Genomic DNA, 16058 nt, shown 5'->3' on the forward strand with positions numbered 1-16058 from the left:
GGAAAGTGCTCTACCAACTGAGCTACCTAAGCACGACTCACGACCCATCCTCACAGCTTTACTTCTGCCAGTACCTCGTCTCCTACCTATCAAACTTCCTCCTGCGAACCTTGCAGAACTAGCACTCCGTTGTTGTTATTGTTGTTTTTGCTGTTGTGGTCACTACTCAAAAGACTCGTTTGATGCAGATCTCAAGGCTACATTATTCTCTGCAAGCCTCCTCATCCCTGAATAACTGATGCAACCCACATCCATTTCAACTTTGTTGGTCTATTCATTTCTTGATATCCTCTACAATTTTTACCTCCCACACATTCTTCCGTTACCAAAATAACAATTTCTTGACGCCTCTGGATGTGTCCTGTCAAACGATCCCTCTTTTTAACCAAGTTGCGCCATAAATCTTCTTTTTCCCCCAACTGGAATCAGTACCTCGTCATTAATTATTCGCCCTGCCAATCTAATCTTGAGCATTGTTCTGTAGTACCACATTCCAAAGGGCTGTATTCTTTGCCTAACTGTGCTTATCATCCATATTTCACTTCTGTACAAGGCAACAGTCGATATAAATACCTTCACAAAAGACTTCCTAACCTTTACATTTATATTAGATCTCACAAATTTCTCTTTTTTAGAAATGCATTTCTTGCTCTTGGTAGTCTGAATTTCGCATCCTCTCTACTTAACCCTTCGTTAGTTGTTTTGGTTCCGAAATACCAGAACTCATGACCATTTTTAGTGTCTGGTTTCCTGATCTAACTGCCTCATCATCTCGTTAGTTAATTATACTATTGTCCTATACAAACTTTTCATTTCTGTTGATGTGCTTTTTTTAACACTTTCTCAACGCAGTATCCATTCTTTTAAACTACTGTTACTGTCCTCTGATGCTTCTGATCTAATTACAATGTGATCGGGAAACATCTCAAAATGTACACAGATAAAAAAAAAATTTGCATCACCTCGGATCCGAGAGTTCCGGAACCCGTACACAAAATTGGAATACAGATCAACATAAATAACATTTCCGCCCATTGCTCATGAAAACCATACATTGCATGTTGTACCCCATACAGTAAGACATTCAGAGGTCGTGATCCAGATTGCTGTACACCCCGGTACCTCTAATACCCAGTAGCACGTCCTCTTGCATTGATGCATGCCTGCATTCGTCATGGCACACTAACCACTCCTCAACGGCGATTCGGCGTAGAGACCTGAGAGTGGTTGGTGGGTCACGTCGTCCATAAACAGCCCTTCTCAATCTATCCCAGGCATGGTCGATAGGGTTCATGTCTGGAGAACATGCTGGCCTCTCTAGTCGAGCGGTGTCTTTATCCTGAAGGAAGTCATTCACAAGATACGGATGATGGGGACGCGAATTGTCGTCCATGAAGACGAATGCTTTCCGAATATGCTGCCGATATGTTTGCACTATCGGTCGTAGGATGGCATTCATGTATCGTAAAGCCGTTATTGGAGCCTTCAATGACCACCAGCGGCGTACGTCGACCCCACATAATGCCACCCCAAAACAGCAAGGGAACCTCCACCTTGCTGCACTCGCTGGACGGTGTGTCTAAGGCGTTCAGCCTGACCGGGTTGCCTCCTTACACGTCTCCGACGATTGTCTGGTTGAAGGCATATGCGACACTGATCGGTGAAGAGAACGTGATGCCAATGATGAGTGGTCCATTCGGCATGTTGTTGGGTCTATCTGTTCCGCGCTGCATGGTGTCGTGGTGTCAAAGATGGATCTCACCATGGACGTCGAGAGTGATGTTACGCATCATGCAGCCTATTGCGCACAGTTTGAGTCGTACCACGACGTCCTGTGGCTACATTATTCAACATGGTGGCGTTGCTGTTAGGGTTCCTCCGAGGCGTAATTCGTAGGTAGTGGTTCAAATGGTTCAAATGGCTCTGAGCACTATGGGACTTAACATCTATGGTCATCAGTCCCCTAGAACTTAGAACTACTTAAACCTAACTAACCTAAGGACATTACACAACACCCAGTCATCACGAGGCAGAGAAAATCCCTGACCTCGCCGGGAATCGAACCCGGGAACCCAGACGCGGGAAGCGAGAACGCTACCGCACGACCACGAGCTGCGCACTCAATGGTTCAAATGGCTCGAGCACTATGGGACTTCTGAGGTCATCAGTCCCCTAGAACTTAGAACTACTTATACCTAACTAACCGAAGGACATCACACACATCCATGCCCGAGGCAGGATTCGAACCTGTCACCATAGCGGTCGCGCGGTTCCAAACTGTAGCGCCTAGGACCGCTCGGCCACCACGGTCGGCGTAGGTAGCGGTCATCCACTGCAGTCGTAGCCCTCGGGCAGCCTGAGCGACGCATGTCATCGACAGTTCCTGTCTCTCTGTATCTCCTCCATGTCCGAACAACATCGCTTTGGTTCACTCCGAGACGTTTGGACACTTCCCCTCTTGAGAGTCCTTCCTGGCACAACAATGCTGACGCGATCGAACCGCGGTATTGACCGTCTAGGGAGCCGGCCGAAGTGGCCGTGCGGTTAAAGGCGCTGCAGTCTGGAACCGCAAGACCGCTACGGTCGCAGGTTCGAATCCTGCCTCGGGCATGGATGTTTGTGATGTCCTTAGGTTAGTTAGGTTTAACTAGTTCTAAGTTCTAGGGGACTAATGACCTCAGCAGTTGAGTCCCATAGTGCTCAGAGCCATTTGAACCATTTTTTTGACCGTCTAGGCGTGGTAGAACTACAGACAACACGAGCCGTGTACCTCCTTCCTGGTGGAATGACTGTCAGACCCTCTCCGTCTAATAGGCGCTGCTCATGCATGGTTGTTTACATCTTTGGGCAGGCTTAGTGACACATCTGAACAGTCAGAGGGACTGTGTCTGTGATACAATATCCACAGTCTACTTCTATCTTCAGGAGTTTTGGGAACTGGAGTGATGTAACACGTTTTTTGATGTGTGAATATTTCTGCTTCCTGAGATTTAGTGGCGTCTCCAAATTTCTCCTTCATTGACTGATCAGTGTACAGAAAGAATAACATCAAGGATAGGCTAAACCACAGTTTCCCTTTTACATCCGAGATTTAAAAGTGCAGTCTGACTTCTGTACAAGTTGAAAATGAAGTTTCTGTGTTTGCACTTTTTGCACTTCAGAATTTCAAAGAGTGTATTCTGGGAATCTTTTGCTGAAAGCTCCTCAAAATCAACAAATTTTGTTGACATAGGCTTTCCTTTTTTCAACCTACCTTCTGAAAATAAGCTGTAAGGTCAATATGGTGTCCCGTGTCACTTCTGTCCTCCAGAACCCAAACTTATCTCTCCCGAGAGATGGAAATTACCTTGAGGAAGTGTAAAATATTAACTGCATCCTCGCAGATGACCGCAGTGTCACTCTCAGCAGTGGGTTGTGATGTTGACACTGATAGTGTGTGACAGGGAGAGGGTGAAACCCGTTACCAGCATACGGCGGTCTATTCCTCCCGGATAGCACTGAGGTTACCGCACGGCTTAACGCGCCCATCCAACGGACGGGTTCTAAGCTCTCGCCTCGTAAAGTGTGCCCCGATCATTTAACCCAGGGACCGGGGCGAAGTCTTGTGGTGAAGGACTGCACTCTCCCGTAATATCACCACGTGAGGTGGAGTTTCTGTAGCCGGTACCTTTTCCATCACACGACGATTGCTGTGTGAGTCACTAGCGCAGGGCTTCAGTGTAATAACGCCGGCTGTGAAACGGCGTCATAAAACTGGCCATATTGGGCTCTAACAGACCTGGCACCCTGCTCGCACGTGGAGCTATTGCCGTCGGTGGGACGGACACTCTCCTAAATTTACCGACACACATTAGAAGAGCGTTTAATCAGTCTACCGTCGATATTCCTGTTACATCACAGAAACTTGTTGTGAATGCTTAAACCAGTGGTCTCCTTACTTCCTCGATGTAAGAATCTGTTCTCTGAATGGTCGGTTCAAATGGCTCTGAGCACTATGCGACTTAACTTCTGAGGTCATCAGTCGCCTAGAACTTAGAACTAATTAAACCTAACTAACCTAAGGACATCACACACATCCATGCTCAAGGCAGGATTCGAATCTGCGACCGTAGCGGTCAAGTGGTTCCAGACTGAAGCGCCTAGAACCGCACGGCCACACCGGTCGGCTGTTCTCTGAACATAGGATTTACGCTTATTTGCAGATTCCTTTAGCCTGTATCGCTCGTCATACTGTGGAAAGAAGGCAGGTCTGTACGTGAGTAAGGGTTATTTACCTCTGTTAACGAATTCGTGCATGGACTCTCGGTAGAACGTTTAAGAAATGTTCAAATGTGTGTGAAATCTTATGGGACTTAACTGCTAAGATCATCAGTCTCTAAGCTTACACACTGCTTAACCTAAATTATCCTAAGGACAAACACACACACCCATGCCCGAGGGAAGACTCGAACCTCCACCGGGACCAGCCGCAAAGTCCATGACTGCAGCGCCTTAGACCGATCGGCTAATCCCGCGCGGCAGAACGTTTAAGAATGTATATTTCTACATAAAGACACGTCGTTTAACGTTGCAAGAATGTCGAAAATTTCGTGACTAATTTAGTTCAAATGTTTACACGATACTCTATTAATCGTTCGGACGGGTATAGGTTACATATATTTTTTTAACAAATATGGTTAAAAATGTATTGTACTATATAAATGGGAATCGTTGCTGCCGGCCGCTGTGACCGAGCGGCTCTAAGCGCTTCAGTCCGGAACCGCGGTGCTGCTGCGGTCGCAGGTTCGAATCCTGCCTCGGGTATGGATGTGTGTGATGTCCTTAGGTTAGTTAGGTTTAAGTAGTTCCAAGTCTAGGGGACTGATGGCCTCAGATGTTAAGTCCCACAGTGCTTAGAGCCATTTGAACCATTTCTTTGTAAACGTTGCTAAAAGCCTAGAAAAGTTCGAGACCAGTTTATTTCAAATTTTTACACGATATTATAATAATCATTAGGACGGGCATAGGCAACATGTCTTTTGTTTAAAAAAAAAAAAGGACTATAAATGTGTCTATATAAATGGGAAACGTTCCTAGCAAAAGTCCCGAAAAGTTCTTGAACGATTTACTTCATATGAACTATTGCAAGGAAGCAGGCTATATATAGAACAGGTATGCTTCATATTACTACATTACAGGGAGCCGAAGTTACCGAAAATCACGAAAAGTTAATAACTTATTTTTTTAAAATACATAGTGCTCTCATATACGTTCAGACAGGCGTAAGCTACATACACATTTTGTGTGTTTGTGTGTGTGTGTGTGTGTGAACGCTCGCGATAGAAAAGTGGTTTTGGATGTTGATTTTTCTCGCACTTGCTACGAACAGTGTGAAATTAGACAGTTAATTGTTGACCATTCATCGAACGTCAGATTCTTACTTTGATGTTGGCTTACCAATGATTTGAGCCTATTTCACTTCTGAAGATGAGCGTTTAAACTGTCGAAACCCATAAATTGGACCAAATAAAGGTTTTCTTGTGCAGCTGACGACTGACTTTTTACACAGCATCTATGAACAAAATCTTCCTTAGTTGTTTTATTGTTTTGTTTGAGAGTAAAAAATATCAACGGGAAATGTTTCTTTTCATTTACCCCATGAATTATAAATATTTGGTAGAAGAGTTTAGAGTAGGTCCTGAAGGTCCCATCTATAAATAAAGTTCTCGACTCTTTCAGAAAATTCAGATTGCTTTCACGTGAGAAATCAACAATATTCTTTTTAGTTTTCTCCAATGTTTGTCTGAAAAACACTTCTCGCCAGTGCTTCATGTAATTCTGACTAGTTATTGGGGAATTTCGAAAGTTTATGTAAACGAATGCAACTAATGTTTTTCCTTATTTGAACAAAATCCTGAGTTGCAATAGTGTCAATACCACCATTACCTAAGCCGAGGTGCGCTCACACATTTTCTCTAGAGCCTTTCTGTTGACAACATTACTGTCTCTCTAGCGGGCATACCAGTCTCACTCCTTTGATGATCATGGTCTAATTGCGAACGGACAATACAGTTTAAAGAATTCAGTTTCACAAAGCACTTACATGTTCTCCTCCAACAATTGTACCTACGATGCCATCGATGAGAAACTTATGGAAACAGAAGTAGTAACCGTCTAACACCAACAGTTTCTTGCCCTTTTCACTTGTCATTGTATCGACCTCCATCTCTCACAGAAAGTCCACTGACCAATTAATGAATCTGAAAATGGTCGAAAAAGCGCCGAAGATGAAGCACGCTCAGGCCGCCCAATTGAGTTCACTACAGATTAGATTAGACTAGATTAGTACTTTTTCCATAGATCATGAATACGACATTTCGTAATGATGTGGAACGTGTCAGGTTAATAAAAGGTGTCTATACAAGATATTTCATTAGACAAAATATTACATGATACTGAAAAAATTTTTTTTTTGTGGGGGTTGGGAAATTACCCACTTACTGTATCCAAAAATTCATTTAATGAGTAGAAGGAGTTGCCGTTAAGAAATTCTTTTAATTTCCTTTTAAATGATATATTGCTATCTGTCAGACTTTTCGTGCTCTTAGGTAAGTGACCAAAGACTTTTGTGGCAGCATAATTTATCCCCTTCTGAGCCAGATTTAACCTTGTGTAGTGAAGACCATCCTTTCTCCTAGTGTTGTAGCCATGTACATTGCTATTACTTTTGAGAGGAAACCATTGATAAAATCCATGATATGGTAATAAAATACCGCTCAATAAAAATTCTTGAACTGCTGGGACTGTAGGCATGGCAACTGAACGAGTGCACAGTATCCTGCACGGAGAATTGGCTATGAAGAAGGTGGATGCCACGATTGCTCATTGTCGACCAAAGCCCATCCGGCACAAGATTCAAACACAATGTCTGCCTATGTTTAATCGAAAACCTCAAGATGGTTTCGCGCCCATTTCTGACTATTGATGAAATCTGGGTCCATCATTACACACTAGAATCAAAATGGCACATAAAACAATGGACAAGGGCTGGTGAAAGTGCACCGAAGAAGGCAAAGACCATTTTGTCAGCTGGTAACGTGGTGGCTACAGTTTCTTAGGGATTTGGAAGGAATAATTCGCATATATTACATGGATAAAGGCAAATCCATAACTAGATCCCATTATGTTTCATTGCTGGAGTGTTTGAAATTTGCGGTTGCTGAAAAAGGACCAACGTTGGTACACAAAAAAGGGCTCTTTCACCGGGGTAATACACCATCCCACACATCAATCATGATAACGACGAAGGTGCATGAACCGGCCATTGAACCGGTTCCTCAATCAACCTGTTCACCATACTTAGCCCCCAAGTGACTTCACCCTGTTCCCTAACTTGAACCTCTGACTTGCCGGGAAAAACATTCTTATCATATAAGTAAGTTATGGTTGCATTCCTCGGGTATTTTGTAGAGGTTGACAGAAACTATTTTTCTGATGGGATGAAAAAGCTGGAGTACTGCTGGACCTGGTGAATATCACTCAAAACAGAAAATGTCGCAAAGTAAGGTGACTTGTTGAGAAAGGAAACATTTTTTCTTGTTCATCAGACTTATCTAACCAACATCGTAATGTACAGAATTGTGTGACTTGTGCCTAAACATCTGTGCCAAGTACCACCGAAAACCTACCAAGTACAGCCGGACAGGCGGAATCACTGGTTCAATGCTTTCCAGCTTTGTATTAACGCTCTGTTACGCAACTGGTCATAGTGTTTTGGGATTATCAGTGTACATTGTAGTGGGACGAAATTAAGCGTCACCCATCCACCAATGTCAGCCCAGTTTGCAGGTGACTATAAGTTTAATTTAGTTTTGTTTATGTATTTTTCTTATTATTTGTAATAGATGTGAATTATCTAAAAGTTTTGTATTTTTTTTTTATGTGTTTCATGTACGGAGAGGGCGGCGCAACGAACGGAGACAGCATCTTCGTTGCCGCGACCAGAGAGGAAATTGCTGGCCGCTATACGTCGCGGGTCGACAGCCAAGGAGCAACAGAAGATCCTGGAACCGAGTTGTTGCGTCGTGCTTCTAAAAAATTAAAAATGAATTTTTTGTACTCTTTTTGTACAACAATGACGTCATATAGAGCTTAATCTTATTAAAAGTCAGTCCTATTTTGCCAACGGTCAAGTTCACATCTGTATGTGTAGGAAGCTAATAAAATAGTGTATGCTACTAAAGTTGAAACACGTGTTCTGAGGATTTATTTATGAAGAATTATGTGAACGGATTAATAATATATTTGACAAGATTAGTGATTCTGACAGCGTTCACCGAAACTTTGAATCTCAAAAGTTTATTTAATGTGTGATTCTGATATCGATTAGATCAAGATAACGTGTGTCATTATAATTTCTGAGGAGAAACAAACGAAATTTAAATCGAAAAAGTTACAAAAACCAATTGGCCCAAGTGATGTAATTCTTTGCATACGACTCAACTGATGTTTTACAGTTTCGTTCAAGAACCGTTCTATGACAATTTAAAAAGAATATAAACCATTTGGAAGTGGGTTGTAACTGACGTAGGTGACGAAGTCTGCACATGGTCGTATATCAAACGAAAATCGGTTATAAAAAACTTACGTCGTTACACTACAACATGCGTTTACACATTTCAAAAATTCATTGCAGTTTCTCCATTAACGAGCTGCCGAATGGGCGTTGAATGTAAATCGATAACGACTGACATCGGAAGGGGCTGATCTTAACTAGCTGGTGTAAGGTTGGAAAATTGTTAACCTTGCCTTCGTCTCATTTGTGTCTTGCGGCAAAAAAGAAGTGAACTGCGGATGGTTCCTGCTATGCGTTGGATTAAAGCTTGGTTGCTATTCTGTGTTTAGTCTCCTGCAATTATCACGATTATGCTGTTATCCTCTCTTCTCGCAGGTGGCAGCAGCGGTATATATCGACATTCGCACCTTGGACTATCTTTGGCCTGGCGCTTACAGCTTCCGGCTGGGCTGTCTGTGGGCAGTTGGTTGGCTGGCGTAGAGCAGCGAGGAAACCTCCGCGGTGCGTGATTTGGCCAGGCCCGCTGGCGGCCTCTATGCGGTATCGTAGTGTGTGTTGCTGTTCCCATTGCTACGAGGTTCGTGGCTCACCGATGCCGGACATGAAAGTTGAGTTTTGACTTAATCTACCAGCAAGTCACGACTGTTCACATTGTGTCGTTTGGAACTTGTTGCCGGCTGTTTTCAAATTGGCAAATTTTAGCCATCCTCCAGTGGAGTTTAACTGTACTTGGTTATTTGCATTAAAGTGCACCAGCGGAATCTTCTTCCTTGTGGCCGTTAACGTTCCGGTTACCTGCCCTGGCCATTGACGTAAATTCAGGCAGTGTATTTTCCTCATCGTGTTGTCGCTGTCCAGCACGGTGTGTAGTTTGACAGCTAAATGTATAATTCGTTGTGGGCGCCAATACCTTCTACGTTGTAGGATTAAAAACAGCCGACCAGTTGCAAAGGATAAAGTAATCTTTACCTAGGTTTCGATAGATTTAAATTTATCTTCTTCAGAAGGCGGCCTGAGGACAATGAACATCGTAATTTATATTAAAAGGTATGAAACATAAGTAGAGAATAGAGTTTAATATATATTAGGAGAATCTTGTATTACAAAATATGGGAGGGATTCCTGGTACTTACAGTATTACATTAACATGGAGTGATATGTCATTGTCGTTTTTACAAACATCTGCATAGCTCCATTAGTCATAATAAAATACAGCCCTGAGAATAGGGTTTGTCAAACAAATAAAAATAAGTACATGGAAGTTGGAGAGCGCATAAGCGACTGAGTACAATCGGCCAGCGTAGTAGCACTGCAGCCAGGGCAGGTGGCGCTCAGGTCGCGAACTATGTGCCGATTGGCGTACTGAAGCAACATGTAAAATATCCATATTAATTGCGTCCTTAGATAGAGTGACAATAAATAAAAGGAAAGCATTTAACACTCCCGTTATGACATTGTGGGAGCCTTAGGAACAATAACGTAGATACATACATCAAAAAGGCAGGTGGCGCTTACGCCATAAGTTACATGCAGTGGCATATACAGCCAGAATATAAAAGATATATTATCATATTAGTGAAGCACATAGATCATATATAAATCAAAACTTTAAGAATAATCAGTAATGGCTCTTAAGACATAAATTACGAAACCTGGTCAACAATCCAGTTAATATTCATTCTCAGGGAGCCAAGGTTTTAGAATAAGAGAAAATTACATGAGGGCCGATGTAGTGGCAGCCATACATCGTGAGAATACCACATTACATAAAAGATAGTGAGCTTAAAGATTTGAAAGTGCATTATAGCTTCCTGAGGAAATAGACCACTGAGGTTATCAACATTAATGTTATATATTAAACAGTACGGGTTTAAAACCCTCGAAGGATTGTCTACAGGCAAGGTTCAACTGATCGTTCAGTATGTTACCGTCTTTGAACTCTAGATGTTTAAAAATAAATAACTCTTCCCACAGATCTAGTCTCCGTCCTTTGACTTGTCTGTGTAGGATAACCGTGTCTTCTAACTGTTTGGGCGTATGGCCTGCTATCAAGAGGTGTTCAGCGAAAGTAGAGTTGTGAATATTCGCTCCTTTTTTACCTAATAGATGTTCTTTATATCGTGTTTTCACGGCTCTGCCTGTTTGACCAATATAGTATGAGGGGCAGTTATTACATGTTAGTTTGTAAATACCTGAATTAGAAAACCAATCGCTGGCAATCTCTACTGACTGTATAAGATTTATTTTAAAACTGTTATCTGTAGAGAAGGAGACATTACAGTTATATTTTTTATTTAGAAGACGTTTAATCCTATATGATATGTTACCCAAGAAAGGGATGGAAATAAATTTTTTAGTTTCTGTGGTATCTGTGGGGAGGTTATTGCTCAAAGTCGAACAATTTTCAGAAATTTTCTTATTGAGCAGGTAATCGATCATATTCTGGTTGTACCCATTATTAACAGCAATTGCTTTGATGGCATTCAATTCCTTCAGTTGATCTGCAGATGATAAAGGGGTGGTTACCATTCGGTGAATGGCGGAATGAAAAAACGCCAGTTTATGAGATTTTGGATGAGTTGAGTCAGCAGGAATGACATTATCTGAATATGTTTCTTTGCGGAAGATAATGAAATGGAAGGTATTATCTCGTATGGAAATTGTTAAATCGAGAAAATTAAGTTCACGTTTATCATTTTGAAGTTCTTTTGTGAAGGATATTTTTTCATGTTTCTCTAACTCATGATCAGTGCCATCAAAAGCAATGAAAATGTCGTCAACATAACGTGCATAATAGCGGATATTGTGGCGTGATTCTGAACTTGAATTGAAGAATGTTGTTTCCAAGGCATTGATGAAAACCTCTGCTAGAATACCGGCGAGGGGGCTACCCATTGCTAAACCATCTGGCTGTACATACATTTTCCCGTTAAATGTGAAATAATTGTATTTTAAAATGACCTTAAGCAAACCAATGACTTCCGCAATCTGAGTTTCACTTAGTTTTTTATGCTTAAGAATATTCTCTTTTACAAGGTCTATGGTTTCATCAACCGGGACATTTGTATAAAGGCTGACGATGTCAAAGGACACCAGTCTAGTGTCAGGTGTACATCTTACAAATTGAATATTGTTAATTAATTCCTTACTGTTTTTTACGAAAAGTTATTTTCAAATGTGAAAGCATCTTTAATTATATAATGGAGGCGCCTAGTAAGAGTGTGATGTGGACTGCCTATACCATTCACTACAGGGCGGATCGGGTGATTTTGTTTGTGCAGTTTAAATTGACTTCTGAGCACGGGTGGTTTCGGGTTCATATTTATAAGCCCTTTCTTTTGAAACTTATTAAACAGGCTGACGGAATTAGTTAAAGTACGCCAGATTTCGTTTTGCAGTTCAGCAGTAGGATCATTGCTTTTGATGGCACTGATCATGAGTTAGAGCAGCTCTTCAATACTTTCAACGGTTTACATGAAAAAATTTCCTTCACAAAAGAACTTCAAAATGATAAACGTGAACTTAATTTTCTCGATTTAACAATTTCCATACAAGATAATACCTTCCATTTCATTATCTTCCGCAAAGAAACATATTCAGATAATGCCATTCCTGCTGACTCAACTCATCCAAAATCTCATAAACTGGCGTTTTTTCATTCCGCCATTCACCGAATGGTAACCACCCCTTTATCACCTGCAGATCAACTGAAGGAATTGAATGTCATCAAAGCAATCGCTGTTAATAATGGGTACAACCAGAATATGATCGATTACCTGCTCAATAAGAAAATTTCTGAAAATTGTTCGACTTTGAGCAATAACCTCCCCACAGATACCACAGAAACTAAAAAATTTATTTCCATCCCTTTCTTGGGTAACATATCATATAGGATTAAACGTCTTCTAAATAAAAAATATAACTGTAATGTCTCCTTCTCTACAGATAACAGTTTTAAAATAAATCTTATACAGTCAGTAGAGATTGCCAGCGATTGGTTTTCTAATTCAGGTATTTACAAACTAACCTGTAATAACTGCCCCTCATACTATATTGGTCAAACAGGCAGAGCCGTGAAAACACGATATAAAGAACATCTATTAGGTAAAAAAGGAGCGAATATTCACAACTCTACTTTCGCTGAACACCTCTTGATAGCAGGCCATACGCCCAAACAGTTAGAAGACACGGTTATCCTACACAGACAAGTCAAAGGACGGAGACTAGATCTGTGGGAAGAGTTATTTATTTTTAAACATCTAGAGTTCAAAGACGGTAACATACTGAACGATCAGTTGAACCTTGCCTGTAGACAATCCTTCGAGGGTTTTAAACCCGTACTGTTTAATATATAACATTAATGTTGATAACCTCAGTGGTCTATTTCCTCAGGAAGCTATAATGCACTTTCAAATCTTTAAGCTCACTATCTTTTATGTAATGTGGTATTCTCACGATGTATGGCTGCCACTACATCGGCCCTCATGTAATTTTCTCTTATTCTAAAACCTTGGCTCCCTGAGAATGTATATTAACTGGATTGTTGACCAGGTTTCGTAATTTATGTCTTAAGAGCCATTACTGATTATTCTTAAAGTTTTGATTTATATATGATCTATGTGCTTCACTAATATGATAATATATCTTTTATATTCTGGCTGTATATGCCACTGCATGTAACTTATGGCGTAAGCGCCACCTGCCTTTTTGATGTATGTATCTACGTTATTGTTCCTAAGGCTCCCACAATGTCATAACGGGAGTGTTAAATGCTTTCCTTTTATTTATTGTCACTCTATCTAAGGACGCAATTAATATGGATATTTTACATGTTGCTTCAGTACGCCAATCGGCACATAGTTCGCGACCTGAGCGCCACCTGCCCTGGCTGCAGTGCTACTACGCTGGCCGATTGTACTCAGTCGCTTATGCGCTCTCCAACTTCCATGTACTTATTTTTATTTGTTTGACAAACCCTATTCTCAGGGCTATATTTTATTAGGACTAATGGAGGTACGCAGATGTTTGTAAAAACGACAATGACATATCACTCCATGTTAATGTAATACTGTAAGTACCAGGAATCCTTCTCATATTTTGTAATATAAGATTCTCCTAATATATATTAAACTCTATTCTTTACTTATGTTACGGCCGTCCTATCACTCCTACCCTCAAATACCTTGGCCTCACACTCGACTGCCACCTCACCTGGACTCCCCATCTCCTTACCATCCAAAACAAAGCTCACAACCGCCTCCGCCTTCTGAAACTCCTGTCCGGCCGGACGTGGGGTCTGCACCCTTCCACCATCCTTCACACCTACAAATCCATGATCCGCCCCATCCTTTGTTATGCCAGCGTCGCTTGGATTTCCGCCCCTCCCCGGTTCTATAAAGCCCTCCTAATCCTCGAACGCCATGCACTCCGCCTCGCCTTCCGCATCCGCCTTCCGTCCCCCTCGCACATCCTCTATGACCTCATCCCCTTCCCCCACCTTCTCCTTTTCCTTGAACACATCCGCACACTATATATTGTCCGCCGCCTTGATCCCCCTCACCCCCTGGTGTCTCCCTTCCTCTCCACTCCCAACCCGTTGCCGCGCCTTTACCATTGTGTCCCTCCCTCTCTCCATCTCCACACCCTCCATCTCCTTTCCCAACACAACTTCCACCGTCTACCACTCCCGGATGATGAGCTTCGCCCTGACATCTACCCTTCCTACCAACTCTAACCCCCTCTTCCTGCCTCCTCCTCAGGGCTCCCTCTCCTCCCCCTCCCTCCTTCTGAGCGGATTTCCCCTCCTACTCCCCGTCCATCTCTTGTGCCTTCTTTCAGTGTCTCTGCGCTCCCTCCTGCCCTGTCTTCCCTTTCCTCTCCCACCCCATGTGTCTCCTGCCTCTTCGTGAACCCACGGTTGCCCCTCCTCTCTTCATCCCGCCGCTTCCCCAGTTGCCCCATGCTCTCCCCTCCTTTTCCATCCTCTCTGCCCTTTCCCTTGGCAGGTCCCGCCTGGTAGTTTTATTCTTCATCGTGTGTGCTCCAAGCGGGTTTTAAGTGTGTTGTTTCGGGGTTTTTTTAATACTGTGGCCAACTTTCAACCTGTGCATGCGCATCCAGTGTCTTCTCTGTGTTTTACGAATCGCCAACTGTGTTTTTTAACTTTCTGGTGACTTTTTTAACTGTCCCCAATGAACTTCTACATGTCAGTGTATTTTTACCTCCATTTTCTCCCCTTACTCTGTTTTATGTTCCCCTTTTTTTACCTCCTTATGTATGTATTATTTTATTCTTGTTTTAGTTGTCATGTCACTCGGCTGAAGAGCGGCGGATTGTGCTGCTGACAGCCCTCCCCTGCCCATATGGGGCAGGGGCATGGAATCACAATAAAGAAAAAAAAACTTTACTTATGTCTCATACGTTTTAATATAAATTACGATGTTCATTGTCCTCAGGCCGCCTTCTGAAGAAGATAGATTTAAATCTATCGAAACCTAGGTAAAGATTACTTTATCCTTTGCAACTGGTCGGCTGTTTTTAATCCTATTACGTGGAACCGTTGCTGTTGCGCAGCTATGTTAAAAATACTTCTACGTTGTTCTGTTGAACTCCTTGTTGTGTGCTGACCTGGTGGAGCGGAAGTTATCTTGTCGGTGGGTCCGTTGTCAGTTGGGTTGGGTCGGATCGACAATGGTTGGGCCGACTGCCTATCTCAACTAAGAGAGCGTTACTGTTTGAATTCCATGCCAACCCTCGGAACTTCTGAGCGCCCTTGGGTGTACTGCCTTTCATTGTTTGTTCTTGTTATTTGTACTTGTATGGCTTCTAGCTGATTGTTAGATTAAGGTTGCTTTGCCCTTATGGCGTCAGATCGTTTGGGCCTTCAGCCTAATTTAAGAACTGTTTTACGTAAAGCCTTTGGTATTTTTTAAATTAATGTTATTTAACCTTAAGTGTTGGACCTTCAGCCGATTCTGAATTTATGTTATTTGCTCATAAAGTGTCAGATTCTCTGGGCTTTCAGCCTAATCAAGGAACTGTTTTAAGATACGGCTTTGCTTTTTAAATTCCTGAGTGTCGTGGAGCTTTAAGTTATTGGCTTTGGTTCAAAAATGGTTCACATGGCTCTGAGCACTATGGGACTTAACATCTATGGTCATCAGTCCCCTAGAACTTCGAACTACTTAAACCTAACCAACCTAAGGACATCACACAACACCCAGTCATCACGAGGCAGAGAAAATCACAAGTTATTGGCTTTCAGACGTTTTCAAACTAAAGTGGTCTTGCCCTTAAGACATGAGATTGTACGGCGCATCAGCCACTAATCAAATTGCAGAACGAAAGCTGTGTGTATTTCTTTCTTTTTTTTTTTTTAATTCTTGGCTATTGTAATGTTTGATCAAATAAAAGGTTGTATGTTCGAGTGTAACTGACAGCCGCTTATTTTGGCCCCTTTACACAACTCAAACAACCTGTCCTGTCCTGCGGGTTTAGCAGGGTG

General features: G+C 42.1%; 1 long non-coding RNA gene across 1 annotated transcript in view; it reads right to left on the minus strand.

Annotated features, from left to right (window-relative positions):
* LOC126428333 (uncharacterized) overlaps positions 1 to 16058 on the minus strand; it is a 444734-nt gene that overhangs the window by 145625 nt on the left and 283051 nt on the right. The gene's annotated exons all lie outside the window — the stretch shown is intronic.

This window comes from Schistocerca serialis, chromosome 12 (genome assembly GCF_023864345.2).
Source record: "Schistocerca serialis cubense isolate TAMUIC-IGC-003099 chromosome 12, iqSchSeri2.2, whole genome shotgun sequence".
Lineage (NCBI taxonomy): Eukaryota > Metazoa > Arthropoda > Insecta > Orthoptera > Acrididae > Schistocerca > Schistocerca serialis.